Source organism: Dama dama, chromosome 12 (genome assembly GCF_033118175.1).
Source record: "Dama dama isolate Ldn47 chromosome 12, ASM3311817v1, whole genome shotgun sequence".
Classification (NCBI taxonomy): domain Eukaryota; kingdom Metazoa; phylum Chordata; class Mammalia; order Artiodactyla; family Cervidae; genus Dama; species Dama dama.
The window spans coordinates 80,294,301-80,301,370 of NC_083692.1; the positions used below are offsets into that span (position 1 = coordinate 80,294,301).

Sequence of the window (7,070 nt, forward strand, 5' to 3'; positions counted from 1 at the left end):
CCCCAACCCAGGCCTGAGCCACCTTTCTGCATTTTAACAGAATCTGCAGTTTTACAAGGCCTCCCAGGTCATTTAATGTACATTAAAGTTGGGAAAGCACTAATGTAGAGAAAAGAGCATAGGTCCAAGAAGAACTATTATTGAATTCCAGCACTCTCAGTCTTAACTGTAAAATGTGGATGGTAATACCTACCCCATATACTTGGTTTAAGGATTATGTATATGAAGTTATAAAAAAAATTGGTACAACTATTATGAAAAACAATATGGAGTTTCCTCAAAAAATTAAAAATAGAAATACCATATTATTGAGCAACCCCTTTTCTGGATATATAGCTGAAGGAAATGAAATCACTGTCTTGAAGAGATATTCACTGTAGCATTCTTCACAATAGTCAAGACATGCAAACAACTGAAGTATCCACTGTTAGATGAATGGATGAAGGATATTGTCCAGCTCTAAAAGAAAGAAATCTTATCATTTGTGACAATATGGATAACACTGATGGGTGTTATGCTAAGTGAAATAAACCAGATACAGAAAGACAAATACTGCATGATTTCACTTATATATGGAATCCAAAAAAGATAAACTCTTAGACTCAAAGAATAGAACGTGGTTCGCAGTCGTTGGGGAGGGAGGGGAAATGTTGATCAAAGGGTACAAAGTTTCAGATATGAAGGATGTAAGCTCTGGCCATCTTACTAATGTACAGCATGGTGACTGTAGTTAAAAGTACTGTTTTGTGGAACTTCCCTGGTGGTCCAGTGGTTAAGACCCTGAGCTCCAATGCAGAAAGCAAAACTCCAACCCAGGAGCCCAGGTTCAATCCCTGGTCAGGGAATTAGATCCCACATGCCACAACTAAAGAGCTTGCATGCCATAATGAAGATCCTGAGTGCCTTACCTCAGACCCTGGAGGCAACCAAATAAGTAAACATTTGGAAAAAAAAGTACTGTTTTGTGTACTTGAAATTTGCTATGAGAGTAGATCTTTATTGTTCTAACAACAACAAAAAAAAGGAAAGGTAACTATGTAAGGTGATAGATACATTGTTAACTTGGTTGTGTATACATACATCAATATATACATATATCAAAATATCATTTTGTAAAAATATATACAAATTTTATTTGTCAAATATTCCTCAATAAAGAAGGGGAAAAAATGGAGTTATAGGCACAGTGTCCAACAAATAGTGACTGCTCAATAAGTGGTATCTATTACTTCCACTTGCCTGCTTGGATTTCCAAACTTGTTCCAGTGCCCTCTTGTTAGAATATCTTCTTGATTCTGACTGCTTTAACAGACTGATTCCTTTTATCTACTGCCAGCCTGGTCTGGACTTCCTTCCAGCATCTGCAATGATAATATCCCCCAGAATCTGCCCCATCTCAGTGCGCCCTGTCTAATAATTCCAGATCCCAGCTCCTTCCAGTCTGATTGTTCAACTCATGTTACTGAGAATGATAATGTTAATGGGTGCAGGCCTCACCACAGTCCAGGAATGAACATTCATTCCCGCTAATATTGATTAAGGCACAGTCCTGACTTCAGGAGCTCACAGATTACTATGGAGGGGCAAACAGGCAGTGACAGAATAGTGTGTCAGGTATTATAATAGAGGAAGTAGTAGGCACTATGATGGAAGAAATCCTCGAGCACAGAGCAAGGTCACCTAATCTAGACTGGAGGTCAGGAAAGGTTCAGTGGAGGAAATGACTTTTAAGGTCAGACTTGGATGAGCTGGAGTAGGTCAAGAAAAGGATGAGCTGGGCAGAGTGACCAGCTTGTCCAATAGCCTGAGAGGAATTGAAACCTACTCAGTGTAGCTAAGGGCTTTCCCAGTAGCTCAGTGGTAAAGAATCCACCTGCCAATGCAGGAGACACTGGTTCCATTCCCGGGTCAGAAAGATTCCCTGGAGGAAGAAATGGCAACCCACTCCAGTATTCTTGCCTGAAAAATCCCATGGACAGAGGAACCTGGAGGGCTACAGTCCATGGGGTTGAAAAGAGTCCGAAAAACTGAGTGAGTGAGCACAATGTAGCTAAAGAATGGAAGTAACCGGGAAATACCAAAGAGGAAGAGCCTGCGAGGCAGGTGAAGGCTGGTCAAAAAGAACCTTATAAACCAAATTAAGGGAGTTTGGATTTTAATCAGGCATGGAGCCTCATTAACGTGTTTTAAGGTGGTATTGGCATGTGTGGTGGTGGTGATGTTATATGATTTTATAGAATTGGTGATATAACTTTTCTTGGGAAAAGTGACATTGTGTTTTCAGATTCATACGCAGAGGAGATTCTAGACTTGTGGTCACAGGAATGCAGGGAACTACTTGGAGAAGCTGGGAAATAGAAATGAGAAAGGGAAGGGAGCTCAGGAGAAAGGCACCCAACAATATTTCTATTAATCTATAGACTACCTTCAAAAGGTCCTACCTCCTTCTTTCCTTCTCATGCCTAGATAATTGCAATAGCACCTTACCTAGTCTTCTAGCTGCTCTTCTCAACAAATGACTGGCAGTCTCAATTTTCTAAAGTGCCATGTCTAATATATCTATCATTCATAGAAACTTCCAGGGCTCCATGTTGTCTTGGAGACAAAGCCTGAATACTTCTGACTGGCACCTGAAGACACTTTGTAAACTGGCCCCAGATTGTCCCAACTTAGCTCTTCACTTCCTGGTCTGACTGGTCCTCCATAGCACCCTCACCCCAGGCTGGACCTTCCCACCTCTCTAATGTTGTTGGAACTTCTCCTGCTTGCCCCTTCCAGGCACTGCTCAGTGGCTCTTTAAAAAAAAAAAAAAAAACACAAAAAAACTATTCCACTATTAATAGAGAAATCACAATATATCCAAGAATCATTTAAAAACATCATTCACTTGTGAAGCTCACAATAAATTATTATCTACTTATACATACATTGTTTCAGTAGATTCTCAAAACTGAGTAGCATATTGATAATTTTTCCATTTTCAAATGTGGAAATTCAAGTTTTTAAAGGCCTAAATAGCTCTGACTAAAGATTCAGCAATACTACAATATATATAACGAACAAAAATGTTAATGGAATGTATGAGATCCTCTGATGGTTCTTTCTAATTTGCATTTTCAATTGAAGTATAATTGATTTACAATGTCATGTTAGTTTCAGGTGTATATCACAGTGATTCATTAATACATATATACATATACATAATCTATATTTGTATAGATTAATAAAAAATATTGAGTACAGTTCCTTGTGCTTTACAGTAGGTCATTGTTGTTATCTATTTTGTATATAGTAGTCTCAGTGGTTCTTCTATGAAAGTACTTTTCAATTCAGCAGGGCTGTTCCTGAAACACAAACAAAACTTTGTTGAAACTATGCAAGTACTGAAATGACACACAAGATCTCCTACCCAATCACATTAACTATTTTCAATTCTCAATTTCTTTCCAAGGTGTGTTTGTGTTTCTATTTTATATATACATACAAAAATACACATAAAAATACATATATAGCATATAGGGCTGCTATGTGTACATACAGTATGTACATAATCATGCTCTAGCCATCAGAATTCCATATTTTTGCAATCTTAGATTTTCTAATTTTTACGACTGCAGACATTCCACTACTGCCTATCAAGTGGAGATAATAATATTGCCCAACTTATGGGTTTACTCTGAGTATTAAACAACAAGTTAAAACAGAGACACTCAACCTTGACCATGTTGCAGAATCATACTTCTTTAATAAGAAGGCTTATTAAAATACTGTGTCTTAGGCCTTGGCCTCAGAAATCTGATTCAGTAGGACAGGGTGGGGGGCCTGAATTTGTATTCCAGGTGCTACTAGATCAAGGACCACACTTTGAAAAACCACTGAATTAGTATGTGTAAAGTGTTCAGAATAATGCCTTGCATAGAGTAAGCACTCAATGAAAACTGAAAGTGAAATTTAGTCACTCAGTTGTGTCCGACTCTTTGCAACCCCATGGACTGTAGCCCGCCGGGCTCCTCTGTTCACAGAATTCACCAGGCAAGAATACTGGAGGGAGTTGCCATTTCCTTCTCCAGGGGATCTTCCCAACCCAGGAATTGAACCTGGGTTGGGTTCAATGTCTCCTGCATTGCAGGCAGATTCTTTACTGGAATGGGTTGCCATTTCCTTCTCCAGGGGATCTTCCCAACCCAGGGATCAAACTCCTGCATTGCAGGCAAATTCTTGATGGTCTGAGCCACCAGGGAAGGATAAGCACTCAATAAATGGAGCTATTTGCTATTTCTGAGATAATATAAACTCCCCTAGTGGCTCAGATGATAAAGAATTTGCCTGCCAATGCAGGAGCCAAGGGTTTGATCCCCGGGTTGGTCAAGAAGATCCCCTGGAGAAGGAAATGGCAACCCACTCCAGTATTCTTGCCTGGAGAATTCCATGGAGAGAGGAACCTGGTGGACTACAGAGATAATATAAGAAATTTTACTTATTTGATATTTAGATTGCCTATAGTACTATAACATCTTTATTGAGACATAACTCATATACCATAAAATTCACCTTTTTACAGTGTACAATTCAGTTGTTTCAGTATATTCATAGTTTGGGAACCATCATCACTACCTAACTTTGGAACATTTTCATCACCTCAAAAAGAAACCCACTTCCATTAACAATCACACTCTAATCCTTTGCAGTTTTTTGAACTTATAATGTTTCTGTAAACATATATACATATGGTTTCTTTTTTTTTGGAAAGATTTTCTCAGAACAAATTCAAAGAAACAGATTTTTGAATCAATGAGTCTGCGTATTTTCATGTATAATTACTGATTGAGTCATGAAGTGCCCAGATAATTGGTTATTATTGGACATGGACATGGACAATTGGGTAATTGTCCATGATTTCAGACTATATTACAAAGCTATAGGAGTCCAAACAATATCATAATGGCACAAAAACAAACACATAGATCAATGGGACAGAATAGAGAGGCTAGAAATAAAGCCACACTTGTTTGGTCAATTAATTTACTACAATAGGGAAAGGATAGTGTCTTCAACAAATGGTGTTAATAAAACTAAACAGCTACACCCAAAAGAATGAAACTAGACTCTTACATTATACACAAAATAGCTCAAAATGGATTAAAGACTTGAAGGGAAGACGTGAAACCTTACAAATTTTAGAAGAAAACAGGCAGTAAGCTCCTTAACAACGGTCTTGACAAGGAAGTTTTTGAATCTGACAGCAAAAAATAAAGGCAACAAAACAAAAATAAACAAGTGGAGTTACAAGCTAAAAAGCTTTGGACAGCAAAGGAAGCCATCAACAAAATGAAAAGGAAACCTATAGAATGGGAGAAAATATTTGCTAATCATATATCTGATAAGGAGTTTACCCAAAATATTTAAAGAAATCAAACAACTTAATAACAAAAAATTACCTGATTAAAAAATGGGCTGAGGATCTGAATAGTTCACAAATTCATGTCAAAATGGAAAAATTTTCATAATACAAATCCTGATAAATGGTTTAAAAACTATTGGTTAATTGAGTAGGAGGAACTAAAGAGCCTATTGATGAAGGTGAAAAAGGAGAGTGAATTTGCAGGTGGGTGAGGTTCCTACTCCACACCACCCAGACCTGGGCTTCATCCTACTCAGGGTCTTGCTCAGGGCCAGGTGAGTGGAGACCTGTTTTGTTATCAGAATAAATGTCACCACAATTCAATTTTTTTAAAAAAAGAGAGTGAAAAAGCTGGCTTAAAACTCAACATTCAAAAAATGAAGATCATGGCGTCCAGTCCCATCACTTCATGGCAAATAGATGGGGAAGCAATGGGAAGCAGTGACAGACTTTACTTTCCTGGGCTCCAAAATCACTGCAGATGGTGACTGCAGCCATGAAATTAAAAGACACTTGCTCCTTGGAAGAAAAGCTGTGTTAAACCTAGACAGCGTATTAAAAAGCAAAGACATTACTTTGCTGACAAGGGTCCATATAGTCAAAGTAGTGGTTTTTCCAGTAGTCATGCATGGATGTGAGATTTGGACCATAAAGAAGACTGAGTGCTGAAGAATTGATACGTTTGAGCTGTGGTGTTGAAGAAGACTCTTGAGAGTCTCTTGGACTGCAAAGAGATCCAACCAGTCCATCCTAAAGGAAATCAGTACTGAATATTCATTGAAAGGACTGATGCTGAAGCTGAAACTCCAATATTTTGGCCATCTGATGTGAAGAGCCTACTTGTTGGAAAATACCTTGATGCTGGGAAACATTGAAGGCAGGAGAAGGGTACGACAGAGGACGAGATGGTTTGATGGCATCACCAACTCAATGGATATAAGTTAGGGCAAATTCCAGGAGATGGTGAAGGACAGGGAAACCAGGAATGCTGCAGTCCATGTGGTCACAAACAGTCAGACACAACTGAGCGACTGAACAACAACTCTCTTATTTATAGATGAAGAGTTCAGTTGAGTAGGCTATCAAGCACCTGAGCTTCCATTGTGCCTGAAACAGCAAATAAATGTTAGATGCAGAGGCAAGGGGACTGGATACTTAACTCCTGCCTTCTTTGGGAGTCCAGCAAAAGATTTGGAAACCAGAATTTTCCCACCCTAGTTGCCGAGAAATGGGAGTTATTAATTGTTTACTTTCAGAAGACTGCTCCAAGTCAGGAAATCTAATTTCTAGTCCTAGAGCAACTTGACAGTTGTGGGTAAAATTCAAGACCATTATTTCCTCTTGTAGTGCTTATTTCCCAAGGCAGATGATGCGCATACTTACTCAGTCGTGTTTGACACTTTGAGACCCCATGGACTATAGCCTTCCAGCTCCTCTGTCCGTGGAATTTTCCAGGCAAGAATACTGAGGTGGGTTGCCATTTCCACTTCCATCTCCAGGGAATCTCTCTGCCCCAGGAACAGAACCTGAGTGTCTTGCATTGACCAGTGGATTCTTTACCACTGCGCCACCCAGGAAGTCCTAGGCAGAGGACAGGAACAATTAATACCCAAACAGCTGACTTTACCAGACTGTAAAAACCAGGAGTGAGCTGACATATTTGAAAGTA

At 39.0% G+C, this 7,070-nt stretch overlaps 1 non-coding gene across 1 annotated transcript; it reads left to right on the forward strand.

Moving 5' to 3' along the window:
* The first annotated feature begins 754 nt into the window (after positions 1-754).
* On the forward strand, positions 755-845 carry TRNAW-CCA (transfer RNA tryptophan (anticodon CCA)). Its single transcript is given in 2 exon segments — positions 755-791; positions 811-845. It is a non-coding gene; the product is annotated as a tRNA-Trp (tRNA).
* The last annotated feature ends 6,225 nt before the right edge of the window (positions 846-7,070 follow it).